Source organism: Physeter macrocephalus, chromosome 4 (genome assembly GCF_002837175.3).
Source record: "Physeter macrocephalus isolate SW-GA chromosome 4, ASM283717v5, whole genome shotgun sequence".
Taxonomy (NCBI): Eukaryota; Metazoa; Chordata; class Mammalia; order Artiodactyla; family Physeteridae; genus Physeter; species Physeter macrocephalus.
In genome coordinates this window covers 50,789,500-50,807,049 of record NC_041217.1, presented here as the reverse complement: position 1 = coordinate 50,807,049, position 17,550 = coordinate 50,789,500, and the positions used below count along the sequence as shown (strand labels likewise).

Below are 17,550 nucleotides of genomic sequence, written 5' to 3'. Positions count from 1 at the left end.
GCAGGTGGACGCGCAACCACTGCGCCACCAGGGAAGCCCTAGCAGGCGGATTCTTAACCACTGTGCCACCAGGGAAGTCCGGGGGTTACAATTTTAAATGATATGGTCAGGGAAGGTTCAATGAAGAGGTGACATTGAGCATAGATATGAAGAAATGAAAGAGTGAACCGTACAGGTATTTGGGGAAGAGCAGAGCATTCTGTATGGAGGAAATAGCCACTGCAAGTCCCTAAGGCAGGATCATGCCTGGTGTGCTCTAGAAACTGCTAGGAGGACTGAATAGGTGTATGGGAATGGGGGCAGGGTAGAGAAATAGGAAATGAGGTAGGGTGGAGCACATGGGATAGTCTATTATAAGGATTATGGCTTTTATTCTAATGAGGAGGGAAATACACTTTGATTGTAAACTTGTAAAAAGATATAGATATTCTATATTGCCCAGTAAATAGTATTTTAATGAAGGTAATACAGGCATATGGAAATAGAAATTCAAACAGTATGAAAGGGTATAAAATAAAACTTTATAAAGTTCTTTGTCCCATACATCATATACCATTCTGTCCTATTTCCTAGTAGACCTGTCCACTTGTAACTGTTTCTGTAATTCTGCACTGCTACCTCCATAGCACTAACATCTAAGTTTTTTTCTTTTAAAAAAGTGTTCTTTGTAAATTGAACATTTATTTGTCTGACAGACAGATGAAGGTTAATCAGGATAGTTCCTGCAGTTTCATTCCTCTTTGCCGTGTACCTCCATTTCTACTCATACGTAGTAAAGCCTCTTGTGACCACCAGAGGGAGCAAAGTTCATTATAAATGAGAATTTTGTTCTCAGGAATTTCTAGGGCTTTCTGTGTGTTGCAGTGGTATTGTTAAAACCTTGCTTCTCATTGGCCATTTACTCTTTTGCCTTTTTAAAAAACTCCTTAGATCTTTAAAATTTTTATGTTTACTTGGGGTCTTACTAGTGACTTAATTTTCTTCACCTTACTGGTCTGATGACTCTTGGGTTAACATCCACTGTATTATATTTGTGTATTGTCCCTAAAGATAAATAGCGTAGATGGGAGAACTGACAGTCTCTTTTGTTCTAAGTGGTTATCTAGCTGTGTAGTAGCCTTTTGTAAATTTTGCTGCTATTCATCTGTGGTTTTTGCAGCATCATCTACTTATCTTTTACCTATAAATATTCATTGAATATTAGAATAGATAAATTCATACATATAGTATACTTACCTAAAAGGTAGTCATCATTTTTGAAATTTATATTTAGTAGTTAGGCAGATATGTATATTTTGACCAGGAAGTTATCATCTTTGATTTTTTTCCTTGTGATTCATATTTAATTTTTGTAGACTATCAGGTATTGGTATTGAAATGTTTCTTTTCTCTAGCTGCCTGATGCTGGAGGATAATTCTATAAGTTACCTTTTTTCATGTATGAAAACTCTCATCTCAGAACTTCATCTAACCTTTATATAGTACTACATTTAGTCTATAAGCACCTCAAAGCCTAGGACCATGTTGGATTCATCTTTGTATTCTGACCATACTGCCTACAGTGTTTGGCACAGGGCAATGCCACAGAAGGTACCTACCAAGTAGTTCTTAGATTATTCTAATTTCCTTTTCAAATGGCACTACTTCCTTTACATTTCTCTCTTAGAACAGGACCCTGTTCTGGCTCCTCTCTTGTTTCTTCAAGTTCCAGGGCATAACTTATACTCTGGAAATTAAGTATTCAGGAGATTATTTAATTCACAAAACATTTATAAAGCATGAGATATGCAGGATGCTATTTTAATTCCTGAAAAAACTACTTGGAAATAGAAAATTTAGCATTTATTGTTGAGGACTAACAATGGTGCCAAAGAGATTAAAATATACAGACATGGAGAAAGTAAATTCTGAATTAAGATTTGAATGTGAGGGACTTCCCTAGTGGTCCCGTGGTTAAGACTCTGCTTCCACTGCAGGAGGCATGGGTTCGATCCCTGCTCGGGGAACTAAGGTCCCATATGCTGCACAGCGCAGCCAAAAAAAAAAAGATTTGAATGTGAATGTGGTAAAGGCCACTTTTAAGGTGATAGGAATATCATAAAGCACAAAGTCTGCATGATTAAATATTGTTTTGCCCAAGCCTGTGTTGATGTTTCTCCCTACTATTCTTGCAGTTTTAACTACTGCCTATGTTGATTCTAAATTTATTTTTTAGCCCTAACCTTTTCTGTGATCCTGATCAGGGCTCAGAGTTTTTAGAGCAGGATCACAAAAAATATTTTTTTAAAAGTGAAACGCGGGGCTTCCCTGGTGGTGCAGTGGTTGAGAGTCCGCCTGCCGATGCAGGGGACACGGGTTCGTGCCCCGGTCCAGGAGGATCCCACATGCTGTGGAGCAGCTGGGCCCGTGAGCCATGGCCGCTGAGCCTGCGTGTCCGGAGCCTGTGCTCCGCAACGGGAGAGGCCACAACAGTGAGAGGCCCGCGTACCACAAAAAAAAAAAAAAAAAAAAAAAGTGAAATGCCTGCAGAGGCCAGGCCATTAATATAAATGAATGAAGTGGGTTGAAATTTGTATATAGTCATGAGAATTGTGGTTTACAGGGGAGTTCATGCCCATATAAACAAGGGAAATGGACCTTTGCTCTAGCTGGTTATTGCTATGAGTGCCCAGTAGTGCCAGATCAGATATGAAATCTTGGTGTTAGTGTGCTATGTCTTGATTTTTGAATGAGGCTTTAAAAGAAGAAAGTTGAAGTTGGCTAGGCTGTTGCAATACAGTGTGAGCCAAATCAAATACATCTACAGGTACATTCAACCTTAAGGGCTCTACCTTTTGACTTTGTTTTAGGTTCATGTGTCAAAATACTCACTGAGTATTTCTATTTTAGTGTTGCAGTGGCACTTCTACATGTTCTCCCTATTTTCAATCTGGTCCCATTCAATCCTGTCCTCTACATTGCTTCTAAAATGACTTATCTAAAAATACATATTTGACCATGTTTTCCCAGTTTAAATGTGATTCCCTTTTACTTACAGACTAAATTAGTATGGTATACAAACTCCACTATAATCTGTTTTATATTTATATTACAATCCCACCTCCTACCCCTCTTCAACCTTTATTTTAAGTTCCAGTACTATCAGACTTAAAATATTGTTTCACCATCCTGACTACGTCAGAATTCCTTTAGGGAACTTTAAAAATAGAGATGCATAATCTTTACTCCAGATTTACTTAAAATTTACTGGTAGGGTCCTGACATCTCTTTTTGTTTATTTGTTTTGGTTTTGTTTTAATAGCTCACCAATCACTTTGAAGCAGCCTGAGGTTGTCAGTGTCTCCTGCCCTACATCTTGCTGTTTTACATCTTCTGATTTTAGTTCTAGTTTTTTTCTCTATTTGGAGAACTCTCTCTGTTTACTAGATTAATTTATGCTCATCCTTGAAGACTAAGTTCAGTGTATTTTCACCTCTAAGAATCTTTTCCCCTTCCTTGAACTATACAGAGATAGGCAAAGTGACTGTTCTTTGTGGTCCTCTGCTTTCATTGTTCTTACCATTTTGAATTGAAATTATTTTTCTCTTCCACTATACTTTAAACTTTTCCAGAATTAAGATAATGTCTTATTAATATTTATATTTGCTGTACCAGCACAGTATCTGAAACAGAAGATGATCAATAAATGTTGGACTGGACTGATCTGGCAGTTGTGTTGTGTGTGGTGCAGGGGAGGGGTTGAAGAAGAGTTTGAGTCCATATAGCTAAAAGTGCAGTTTGCCTGGATTACCTTAGTACTTGTGTGTGCTACACCTCTGCTTGTTTTTGCTGTGTATAGCTTTCCCAATTATTAAATGTCAAGTTAATGGAAAATCAGGTTAAGGCCTTGTGTAAATTGAATTCTGAATTCAGTATCTTTATTCCTTTTTTATATGTGTTGTGTCCGTGTTTTCTTTCTTTCTTTTTTTATTTTTTCTTTTTTCTTTGGTTGTGTTGGGTCTTAGTTGCGGCAGGTGGGCTCCTTAGTTGTGGCATGTGAACTCTTCTTTGCGGCATGCATGTGGGATCTAGTTCCCGGACCAGGGATCGAACCCGGACCCCCTGCATTGGGAGCGCAGAATCTTAACCACTGCACCGCCAGGGAAGTCCCGTGTCTGTTTTCTTAGGTTTGCTTTGTCTGGATTAATTGGGTAACATTAATTGGGTTAAATACTGTATTCCTTATGCAGGAACTTTCCTTATGAAAGTTAATGCCATATTTAACTGCAAATTGAAATTTGGGTGAGTCAGAGGGGAGGAGAGACTTTTAAAGAAGTTGAAGAATATTTGAAATAGACATTTCTCTAGAATAAACCTGTTTTTTTAAAAGAGCTTTTAAAAAAGAGCAGAAGAATTTTGCTTCAGTAACAAGGCAGGAAAATCCAAAATTCCTTTGCTGGATTATATTGTGATTTAGGTAAATTGAATTGTCTTTTAGATCAGTGGACTATAGAGGGCAGTGTTTTACAGCTTAAAGTGACTGTGATTTTCAAATACACTTGCCTATATTGTGCTTATTTTGTGTTTTTGTTTCCCTTATAGACACAAACTACAATAACTGCAAGGTTAGAAATTAAGAATTTTCTTGCTGTATTTAATAAATCAAAATATACTGGGGTTTTTTTGGGGGGGTTTACAGTAAATTTTATTTTGTTTATTTTATTTTTAAATTAATTTTGTTTTTGGCTGCATTGGGTCTTCGTTGCTGTGCTTGGGCTTTCTCTAGTTGTGGCGGGCAGGGGCTACTCTTCGTTGAGGTGCGCGGGCTCCTCATTGCGGTGGCTTCTTGTTGCGGAGCATGGGCTCTAGGCGCACAGGCTTCAGTAGTTGTGGCTTGCGGGCTCTCAGGCTCAGTAGTTGTGGCTCATGGGCTTAGTTGCTCCATGGCATGTGAGATCTTCCCAGACCAGGGCTCAAACCCGTGTCCCCTGCATTGGCAGGCGGATTCTTAACCACTGCGCCACCAGGGAAGCCCCAAATATACTGTTTTAATGAAAGATTAAGATATACTTTAAATAAAGAACATATTATTTTTGCATCTAAAAATGTTGGTGCCTTGGAATAATAGATGAGAACTAAAAATGGGAAAAGATTGTGTTGTCCAGTTCAATTCATATAAATTAAGAAAAATAAGCAACATAAATTTTATTTGGTAATCTAAATTTATTATACAGTTTGGAGAAATTAGTATCCTGTGTAACTAAAATTTTCTTTTACAAAAGAATGCTTAAGACTTCCTTATTTGTGCAATAGAATAGGATATATTTCTTTGTAAGTAAAGCAGTTACACATTTGAGTAGACTAACTGAATTATGATATTAAAGCCATAGGCAGAAGAAATAAGGAGGAGTAGTTCTTTTGGGATGGATTGTTTTTCAGATTTATTTTGATTCAAAAAATGACTTAAATTTATTAATTAGGAATTACTAATTGAAACTGCCTTTTATCTAGTTTCAAAATTACAAGGAGATTATTTTTTTCTACTGAAAAACTGTTCTAATAGCAGAATTCTGTTATAAGCATGTTTTGTTATTGGGAACAGAGTGAATATATTTTGGGTCAAATTTGTTAGCCTCCATGAACAGCTAATTTCTGATACAGAAAAGCATGGTGTATTAGTAAAAAATAAAATGGACTGTGCTACTGACTTCACAAAGGGTTGCACAATATTTAGGAACTATTGAATGCTTAATGCTTGTATGTGTTTGTGTGTGTTTGCCAATTGAATCCAGTGGTCCCTATTTGTGGTTAAAAAATATATGTTTGGTTAGTTTTAGAGGAGAATTAACAAATAGATATTCATCTGGTACATTCATTGGGTATTTTCACATTCATTCCATGCATTTACTTTTCTTTGAGTTTTTTTAGTTTTCTCCTGTTATATTTGCCAATTGAGGAAAGGAAGCAGTATGTAAACCTGTGCACATATGTGTGTGTATGCAAAAACTTTGAGTGACAGCTTCATTCTTTATTAAAAACATAGTTTAGTGGTATAACTTAAACGAAACTTGTGAATACTTTTAGGACTCGTGTTCCATCTTTAAATAACACCATAGTTTTGCATTAGTGAAGTCATATAAAATTACCTTGGGATAGATAAACTTCTAGGGTTTCATTGATATTGGTGGGATAGGGTTGCATTGGAACCAGATTCTGATTTTAATATATGATGGGTGTTAGTTTTGATATTTCTTCTGGTAGCACCTAGTCATAATAAATAAGTGTAGTCATGTCACAGTTTTCCAGTTTCTTCTTAGGTTGAATATTCTATATATTTGAAAAAAATATAGTGAAACTCTTAGTAACGTATAATTTTAATTGAAGTAAAACGGAAATATACTTAGGAAAGATAAGTTGTTTTTCTTTTTTAAATGTCCCAGTTACTCTTTTTAATATATAATTAGGTTTTATCATAGCATTTCTCCACCCTCTAGTAGTCATGATACTGGGTCATTTTTTTAATTGTTATTTATTTCTTTATGGCTGCACCGTGTAGTTGCAGCATGTGGGATCTTCATTTCAACGTGCGGGCTCTTAGTTGCGGTATGTGAACTCTTAGTTGGTGGCATGCATGTGGGATCTAGTTCCCTGACCAGGGATTGACCTCAGGCCCCCTGCATTGGGAGCGCGGAGTCTCACCCACTGGACCACCAGGCAAGTCCCGACGCTGGGTCATTTTAAATGTAGGGCCTCAAAATTTGTTAATTGGATTTGAAATCCAGTGAAGGGAGATAGTTTTTTATTCCCTATTTATGTAAGAAAAAACTGCTTGGACAATTCAGTGTATCTCCTTTTTGAAAGTATTAAAAATTCTTAACATTATGGGATATTAAAATTTAGTATTATAAACCTAAATGGATAAGTTTTGAGGTTGATTTCCCTTCCCATCTCCCCACATTTGGATCGTGTGAGAAAGTTATATAGTGAGAGACTGAATGTTTTAAATGTCTAATATTTTTGTACTATAGCTGACTAAATGATTTTTATTACTATTTTAATCTTTTTAATTTTTATAGCCCATGGGTCATTTCTCTTGTATATGTTTTATTCCATGGAATTATTCTGTATCCTTGTTCATTACTCTAGTACTGTACTAGATTTCTGTACTTCCAGTCTTTGTTTTCTTTTCAGATCTATTTGTGTTGTAAAACTAGGGGTGAATGTGTTAATTTGTCCTTTGAGATTCAGTTCCGCTAAGATTTATTGAGCTTTTTCAGGCTGCATTACTTAGCATAAACTAATGCTGTAATCCTGCTGAAATGTTACAATAATAATGATTAATTATATGTCATCTTCTGAAATTTTTAAAGAATTGATGTACTTTGGAATGTGATTTTTCCCAGTAAACTCAAGATGCCATATCACTTAGTTTTTACCTCTTTCCTCTAACATTTCTGCTGATCATTGTAAAATCCTGAAATCATCCATCCTCTAGCATGTCTGCTGATCATTGTAATATCCTGAAATCATCCAGTTCAATTACTGTGTCTTTGGGGTGTGACTTAAAAAAAATAACTGAATTAGAAGATTTTATGATTTTTTTGCAATTATTGGTGATATATGTATTATATACCTTTGTGTTTGTGGTATCTTGCAAGGAAATTTAAATTGGAGATATTTCCCTTTCGACCAGTAGCTAACCTCGTTTGGCTTTATCCAGAGTTTCTAGGGATGCCTGAGAGGTTCTTCAACTGAGTCTGCTCTGAGTCGTGATACTGTCATCTTCTGATAATCTGAGTCATTCTTGCCTATCAGTAAGGTGTGTAGCAATTCTTTCATAGTCTAGCTTTTTGCCAGGTGTCACCTCATCATACAAATCAACTCTGAGTAATGAAGTAATGGAAGAGTTAACATATTTGGTACCCAAATGACCCCAGAGGGTTTGACACTGTAGTTGGAACCCTCAGATCAGGCCCTGCCATGTGTATATAAAAGTTCCTAAAATTTCAGCACATCAGAAATAATATCATTAATTGTATAACTTTAGTAATTAGAGATGTAAACATTGTCCAGTGTTTACAACTTTGTATGTGTCTCTGTGTGTATGTGCATGTGTGAGAGAGGTTTTTGAGGAAACACATTGGTATAAACCTCTGCTGAGGCTGAAAATCATGCATCTTGAATAATTTGTTATACGAACCACACTTGTTTTTTGTTTGATCATTTTTATGCTTAGATAAAACCTGCAGTCTTTGACTGCATTATGCCTGTTGGAAAAGAGTATAGTGTCAGTTGTATCTTTCCTTCCAAGATGACAGATTAACTTTCAATTATTTGTATCATTTAGGAACAAGAAAATACCAGTTGCAAGCAACAGGACAACAGTTCCTAAGTTGGTTGTTTTCACATGTTAATTCAAAAAGCTCTGAAATTTTGGAAAACTTAGAATATACTTTTGTTCAAATAACACTTTTAAGAAATGGGTTCATTTTAACAAAAAAACGTAACAGTTAAGTATTTTTACCCATCTTCAAGCAATAATATTTGGTTTTAAATGCTGCTTCAGTCTTTTACTTTTAAAGTCAGTTCAACTTAACTTTAAATATTCTTTTAAAATGTCTTTTATAGGGAGCAAAAGCAAAGTGCCCTCTTAATGCCTAGATAATAAGATGTAGTATTTGTATGAAAATGTTAAAATCTGTGTTGGTATCTTTTCTAGGCCGTTAAAAAATTTTTTTTCTATATATTGGAGTTTCTCATCAGCTGTGTAAATATAGAATCATGGGAGGCTTGGGATCTTCAGGCATTTGAAATGTTGTAATATATATGCTAGTTTAAGTGTGTGCCCTTTTACAGATAGCCGTCATTTCATGCACAGTTCTGTATTTAAATAACTCATATCATTGCTATTCTAAGTAGTGCTTTTGCAGATTGACTTTTTTTCCATAGATCCATAGTTTATAAGAAAACATAAAATGAAAAGACTAGACCAAAATGATTTTGGTGCATGGTTATAATCTTAATATCAGTACTGAGAATAAAGACTAAGTCTGTTCAGAATAGACTGGTTAACTAGCTGATCAATTTAAATTTCATACAGTAATTCCTTTTCATTGTTTAGTTTGTGTTTTTTTGCATTTAATTTGTAGGTTTAGGGTGTCTTTGATTTTATGTCTTTTGAGAAATTTATGATCCGGTGCTTTATTTATGACATAGTCATCTCAGCTTTGGCAACTGATTGAAATACAATATAGGGATATTTAGTATATAGTTTTTAAAAGCTTAAATTGGGAAAATGAACCAACAGTGCTAATGTGGAGCAAAGTAAGAAGGGACTGGCAGGTTAATTTCTTTATACTTCTATTGGTCTTTTATTGTTATAATCTTATTCACAATATTTGACATGATTTGCTTTTGGAGATTTGTAGTATATTGTCATGTTTTAAAGTTGTGAAGGAAGATTATAATTCACTGAGATTATATATGTAGAAAAGAGTTTGTAAACTGTAGAGTGTAATGTAAATATAAATTATTTTTATTGTTATACTAAATATTATATTGAACAGAGGCAAGAATTTTATTAATATGCTACCAAAAAATAAATGGGATGCAGTGTTAGTGTTGCTGGGGATATTAGCAAGTGATAACATAGCACATGGTAGCTTATGTAGAATAAATAACTAGGTTGAAATTATAGAGGAATTATTCAGAGGGAAAAGTTAATACATTTCCTTTGTGGCTGTACCATATCATGCCTAAAATTCTATAGGACTGATTTAGTTAAGTCTAAGTCATATTCCTGTAATTTAGAGTTGGAAAACAGTTTTTTTCCATATATATCAAATCTGTCAGCTGCATGAATTAGATTTTGTTAGCCAAGTTGAAAATAAATACATTTGTTTAAAAAATATATATTACAAAGACTTGGGTTTAAAACACTATCTGAATACTACATTGTTTTCAGTCTCACTATAGAGTAACTCCCTTCTGGAGGCAGTATAATTTTATTCATATTACAGTGCATGTGAAGTAAGACTTCCAGCTATTTGACACAGTTTCCAATTTGAGACCAAATATATTACTAACTATAGCTTTAGAGTCAATAGCTACCATATGTTTGTTGGTCTTTCAATTTTTAGAGTATGGCAAAGATGAAAAGGGTGAGAGAGGGGGGTGATGGATTGACCATTGGGTACAATGCAGAAATCAAATAAAAAAAACAATCAGGATAATTCTCAAAAGGAAAAAAAGCTTAAGAGGAAAGAGAGATGTCAGAAATTTGAGTCTGAATTTCTTGGTGCCTGTCCTTGTGTGAAGAAAAGGTTCTGTATTGAAGGAGGTTATGTTATGGTCAAAACCCGACAGTGATAAAAGAAAATTCCAACTGAACACTGGCAATGAGCTTGATAGGCTTAGAGACAGAGATGATGGCAAGCAGGGGTCATTGTTCTGACTGATACTGAGGCATTCTGGCCAGAGCCTGAGGTAACATGGAAGCTGATTGGAAATGTAGACTTGTCTTCTATGTGGAAGTTTCCCTGATAGAGTGAAAAGTAATTATGGAACCTGGGATAAGGAAGTTGTCATGTTTTTGCCTTGTCCTCTTCTGTTATTTCTATGGTCAGGATAACCAGCAAAGATTTTATGGTACTCTATGTAAGCTGATAGCCTTAAGTGTCTGATTCATAGGTAACCCAAAATAATTTTAGGAAATAGCTCAGAGCTGAGAGTAACAGAATTCGATAGTTTAATTATAGACTCCTAACGGAAGGGTGAGAAAGTACACCTGAAATGTATAAGAATAAGTCATCCCCAGAAGGAATATGAATGCCAGTCAATAGTGAAAGATGCTGTATCTCACTAATAACCAAGAAATGTAAGCTTAAGCAATGTATACTACTTTTCATTTGACAGATTGAATTAAAAGACTTGTTGGCAGAGCACAAGGAAGTCAGTACAGGCATGCACTTTTAGTGGAGCATGGATTGGTAGCGATCTTCTAGGAGATGATTTCTTCACCTCCTAAAACCACCTGCCCACTTAGCTTTTGCTGTGAGGCTTAGCTTCAGCAGGACCTCCTACCTGACCAGAGTCTTGGAAACTTTGACTCCTCTTCCTTCTGGGCTCAGGGTGTGTGGCAGAAGCTCTGTCCCCAACAGCTGCTTAGAGGGTTTAGGTGGCAAGCCCAGAAATCCAGGGGACAGACTTTGACCAAGGAGAGGCAAGAGATGGGAAGAAACTGGCAGTTAAATTGCTTTTCCTTTCTTGTCTTTCTTCGTTTCCCATTCTGAGACATGGTGGTCCATTTAGCCTAACTAGAAGACATCCTGTGTGACTTCGGTCAGTGAAGCCAGCTTGGTAACAGTACCATCTTTTGTTTGCTTTTCCTCCTTACCTGCCTCACCTCTCTTTCTCTCTCTTCATATGCTGGGATTTTACCTCCCAAGAATTTCTTAACTTGGAAGGTTTGCCTCGGGTTCTGTTCTTTAGGAAATGTAGGCTTAGAAGCTAACAATTTCACTTCTGAGACTCTATAAAAATATTTGCAGGTTCTGGAAGATCTGTGTATATGGATGTACATTGCAGCATTGTTTGCCTTACTAAGTTGGAAACAATCTAAATGGTCATCAATAGGGAAATGGTTAAATAATGTTATATTATACAGTGGAATACTGTCCAGCAATAAAAAGAATGATATGGAAAGTTTTCCATGATATACTGTGTGAGACAGAGTGCAGATCAGTATGTATAGTTTGATCCCAATTGGGGAAATTAAGCCACCAAACAAATCAGGTATAGGCACAGGTACAGTATTGAAAGGAATAATGTAGAATTGGGAATGTTGTTAAGTTAGGAAAGAGAGGGATTTCTACTTTCACCTTACACACTTTTATAAAATTGAATTTTTCTACATTGAATATGTAACGAAACAATGGGAAAAACTTGCTACTTAAATCATAATAGATAATGGGTTAATTATTAAAAATGGAGAATAAATATGCTTAGGAGATAGAAAGCATATCAGAGTGCTTAGTTCATCCAATATTAATCTTGGGGGAGCATGAAGAAACTAACTTTTTAACTTTATTACATATATACATATGTATATATATATATTGTGTGTGTGTGTATATAGATATGTTTGATATAAGCTGGGGCATTATTCAAAGTGCTTTATGGATGTTATTTACTGGTCACAATAGCTCTGTGAGGTAGGTGCTGTTATTATTCCTGTTTTACAGATTAGGGACCCAAGGCTAGAAAACGTTTAAAAAACACAAAAAGCAAAACCTTTGACGTCATATAGGTTTAACAGTGATGGTTAGGAAATTAAACTAATGCTGCCTGACTCCTGAGGCTCTAACCTCTGCCTGAGGTTCTAACCATACTGTTTCTAATTCAGTCCTATAGTATTAGTCATCACAACCTATATATGATCTGATTGTAAAGCTGCTTGCATACTATTTGACATAGATAGCCAAGCTTTATTGTCTTTACTGGGTGGAAATGGATTTAAAAAAAAATCAAAGTGGAAATTGTTTTTTTCCCCAAATGTAAAAAATTTTATAGAAACTTTCAGAAAACACAGACAAGTTTTTAGATGAAAATAAGGATTGTCTTAAAAATAACCATTGTTGACATTTTGGTGTTTATTTTGAAAATTTTCTGTGTATAGTCACTTACAAATATAGTTAGAATTAAAAATTTTTTTTTCTCCAAATGGGATTATGCTACTCAGACTATTTTTTAAAATCTGCTTTACTTGCCAGTTATCACAGATATCTTTCCGTGTGTGTGTGTGTATAAATTTCTAATGGCTGCATAGTATGCTATTGTATGGATAAACCCCATTTAATTTAGCCAATATTCGATGTTTGGATGTTCAGCTGTTTTCTTTCTTTCTTTTCTTTTTATTATTACTATTTTTTAAATTGAAGTATAGTTGATTTACAATATTATTTTAGTTTCAGGTGTACAACATAATGATTCAATATTTTTACAGATTATACTTCATTTTAAATTATTATAAAATATTGTCTGTATTCTTTGCACTGTAGGTATATCCTTGTAGTTTGTTTATTTTATACATAGTAGTTTGTACTTCTTAATCCCCTACCCCTATCTTGCCCCTCTCCCATACCGTCTTCCCTCTGGTAACCGCTAGCTTGTTCTCTATATTTGTCAGACTGTTGCTGTTTTGTTATATTCATTCATTTGTTTTATCTTTTAGATACCACATATAAGTGATAACATACAGTATTTTTCTTTCTCTCTCTGACTTATTTCACTAAGTGTAATAACCTCCAGGTCCATCCATGTTGTTGCAAATGGCAAAATTTCATTCTCTTTTTTAATGGCTGAGTAATATTCCATTATATATGTACCACCTTTAACCATTTATATGTTGATGGATACTTAGGTTGCTTCCATATCTTGGCTGTTGTAAAAATGCTACTGTGAACATTGGGGTGCATGTAGCTTTTTGAACTAGTGTTTTCATTTTCTTCCGATATAAGCCCAGGAGTGAAATTGCTGGATCATATGGTAGTTTTATTTTTAGTTTTTTGAGGAACCTCCATACTGTTTTCCATAGTGGCTACACCAATTTACATTCCCACCAACAGTGTATTAGGGTTCTCTTTTCTCCACATCCTCGTCAGTATTTATTATTTGTAGACTTTTTAGTGATAGCCATTCTGACAGGTATGGGGTGGTATCTCCTTGAGTTTTTGATTTGCATTTCTCTGATTAGCAATATTGAGCATCTTTTCGTTGCACTTTGACTGTCTTTATGTCTTCTTTGGAAAAATGTCTATTTCGGTCTTCTGCCCATTTTTTAATTGGGTTGTTTGTTTGTTGATATTGACTTGTATGAGCTGTTTATATATATTGGATATTAACCCCTTATCAGTCATATCATTTTCAAATATTTTTTCCATCCAGTAGGCTGTCTTTTCATTTTGTCGATGGTTTCTTTTGCTGTGCAAAAGCTTTTAAGTTCAGTTAGGTCCCATGTGTTTATTTTTGCTTTTGTTTCTTTTGCCTTAGGAGACACATCCAAAAAGAAAAAAAATCCCTATGATTTATGTCAAAGAGTATTCTATGTTCTCTTCTAGGAGTTTTATGGTTTCAGGTCTTACATTTGGTCTTTAATCCATTTTGAGCTTATTTTTGTATATGGTGTGAGAAAATGTTCTAATTTCATTGTTTTACATGTAGCTGTCCAGTTTTCCCAGCACACTTATTGAAGAGACTGCCTTTTCCTCATTGTATATTCTTGACTCCTTTGTCATAGATTAATTGATCATAAGTGTATGGGTTTATTTCTGGGCTCGTTGTTCTGTTCTGTTGATCTATGTGTCTGTTTTTGTGCCAGTACCATACTGTTTTGATTATTGTAGCTTTGTAGCATAGTCTGAAGTTAGGGAGCACAATAGCTCCAACTTTATTCTTTTTCCTCAAGATTGCTTTGCCTATTCGGGGTCTTTTGTCGTTCCATATAAATGTTAGGATTATTTGTTCTAGTTCTGTGAAAAACTTCATGGGTACTTTGATAGGGATTGCATTAAATCTGTAGATTGCTTTGGGTAGTATGGACATTTAACAGTATTCTTCCAGTCCATGAACATGGGATATCTTTCCATTTCTTTGTATCATCTTCAATTTCCTTCATCAATACTTTATAGTTTTCAGAGTATAGGTCTTTTACTTTCTTGGTTAAGTTTATTTCTAGGTATTTTATTCTTTTTGAGGTCTTTTTTTTTTTTTTTTTTTTTTTTACCCTTGCAGATAATGCTGCAATAAACATTTTTCTACTTATGTTTTTACACACTTACCTAATTATTTCTTCAGAACGAATTCCTAGAGGTCAGTAGCCAAGTTGTTTTTTTTTTTTGAAATTTTTATTTTATTTATTAATTATTATTATTAATTTTTTTTGCGGTACGCGAGCCTCCTACTGTTGTGGTCTCTCCTGTTGCAGAGCACAGGCTCCGGACGCGCAGGCTCAGTGGCCGTGGCTCACGGGCCCAGCCGCTCCACGGCATGTGGGATCTTCCTGGACCGGGGCACGAACCCGTGTCCCCTGCATCGGCAGGCGGACTCTCAATCACTGCACCACCAGGGAAGCCCAGTAGCCAAGTTTTTTAGTTTCAATTTTTTATTGATGATTTAGACTCATCAAGCAATGCATTGTTTGTCTAGGAAGAAATAATACTGTCTTGTGTTTTCTCTTAGTCACTTGCAACTTATCATTAATGGTTAATAATTATTATTAACAAATGGGACCTAATTAAACTTAAAGGCTTTTGCACAGCAAAGGAAAACATAAACCACACAAAAATACAACCCACAGAATGGGAGAAAATATTTGCAAACGATGTGACTGACAAGGGTTTAATCTCCAAAATACACAAACAGCTCACACAGCTCAATATCAAAAAAACAAACAACCCAATCAAAAAATGGGCAGAAGATCTAAATAGACATTTCTGCAAAGAAGACATACAGATAGCCAAAAAACACATGAAAAAATGCTCAATGTCTCTAATTACTAGAGAAATGCAAACCAAAACTACAATAAGGTATCACCTCACACTGGTCAGAATGGCCATCATCAAAAAGTCTACAAACAATAAATGCTGGAGAGGGTATGGAGAAAAAGGAACCCTTCTACAGTGTTGGTGGGAATGTAAATTGGTGCAGACACCATGGAGAACAGTATGGAGGGTCCTTAAAAAACTAAAAATAGAGCTACCATATGATCCTGTAATCTCACTCCTGGACATATATATGGAGAAAACCATAATTCAAAAAGATACATACACCCCGGTGTTCATTGCAGCACTCTTTACAACAGCCAAGACATGGAAGCAACCTAAATGTCCATCGACAGATGAATAGATAAAGAAGATGTGGTACGTATATACAGTGGAATACTCTTCAGCCATAAAAAAGAATGAAATAATGCCATCTTGCAGCAACACGGAAGGACCTAGAGATTACCGTACTAGGTGAAGTAAGTCAGACAGAGAGACAAATATCATATGACATCACTTAATCTTAAAAAAAAAATGATACAAATGAACTTATTTACAAAACAGAAACAGACTCAGAAAACAACTTATGGTTACCAAAGGGGAAAAGTGGTGGGGAGGGATAAATTAGGAGGTTGGGATTAACATATACACAATACTATCTATAAAATAGATAATCAACAGGAACTCTACTCAATATTCTTTAATAACCTATATGGGAAAAGAATCTGAAAAAGAGTAGATATATGTATATGTATAACTGAATCACTTTGCTGTATACCTGACTAACACAACATTGCAAATCAGCTATACTCCAAGATAAAATTTAAAATAAGGACAAAAGAAAAAGAAAAAAAATATTGAATTCTCTCAGGGAATATTGAGCACCCACTGTGAACATGGCAACACCTTACTAGGTGTTATTTTTAGAATTTTTCTCTAGTTAAATCTGTGACTACCTTCTGTGAGCTGGAGTTGCTTCATGGTAAAGGATGGAAACAATGGAGGAGAATAGTATTCCATAGGATTTGGAGGGAAAAGAATGAAATATAACTTTAAAAATATGTAGATTAGGGGCTTCCCTGGTGGCGCAGTGGTTGCGCGTCCTCCTGCCGATGCAGGGGAACCGGGTTTGCGCCCTGGTCTGGGAAGATCCCACATGCCGCGGAGCGGTTGGGCCTGTGAGCCATGGCCGCTGAGCTTGCGCGTCCGGAGCCTGTGCTCCGCAACGGGAGAGGCCACAACAGAGGGAGGCCCGCATACCACACACACACACACACAAAAAATATGTAGATTATACTTTTCTTTATGTGGTATTTGTCTACTTCATTGTAAGTGACTTAATACTTTTCTCTTCCCTCCTATAAACTTTTAGCTCCGGGAGGTTAAGAGAACATGTCTGTCTCAGTCACCATTGTACTCCCAGTTAGGAGGCAGTAACTATAAGTTGAATTAATGAGTAGATGAGAAATAATATTTATACAGTGAAGTATGACGTCTGTTTCCTAGGTTTTTCATAGAACCGTAGCTACTGAGTCTTTTGGACATATGTTATAATGTTGTTAAAAATAAAGTTTTAAAGCTATGTAGATGAGGAATTCCCTGGTGATGCAGTGGTTAAGAATCTGCCTGCCAGCTGTTTACAATAGCCAGGACATGCAAACGACCTAAGTGTCCATCGACAGATGAATGGATAAAGAAGCTGTGGCACATATATACAGTGGAATATTACTCAGCCATAAAAAGAAACAAAATTGAGTTATTTGTAGTGAGGTGGATGGACCTAGAGTCTGTCATACGGAGTGAAGTAAGTCAGAAAGAGAAAAACAAATATCATATGCTAACACATATATATGGAATCTAAAAAAAAAAATGGTTCTGAAGAACCTAGGTGCAGGACAGGAATAAAGACTCAGACGTAGAGAATGGACTTGAGGACATGGGAAGGGGGAAGGGTAAGCTGGGATGAAGTGAGAGAGTGGCATGGACATATATACACTACCAAATGTAAAATAGATAGCTAGTGGGAAGCAGC

General features: G+C 35.6%; 1 protein-coding gene across 8 annotated transcripts in view; it reads left to right on the top strand.

The window, feature by feature from the left end:
• The window catches only part of ACBD6 (acyl-CoA binding domain containing 6), a 222,636-nt gene that overhangs the window by 22,942 nt on the left and 182,144 nt on the right, over window positions 1-17,550 (top strand). The gene's annotated exons all lie outside the window — the stretch shown is intronic.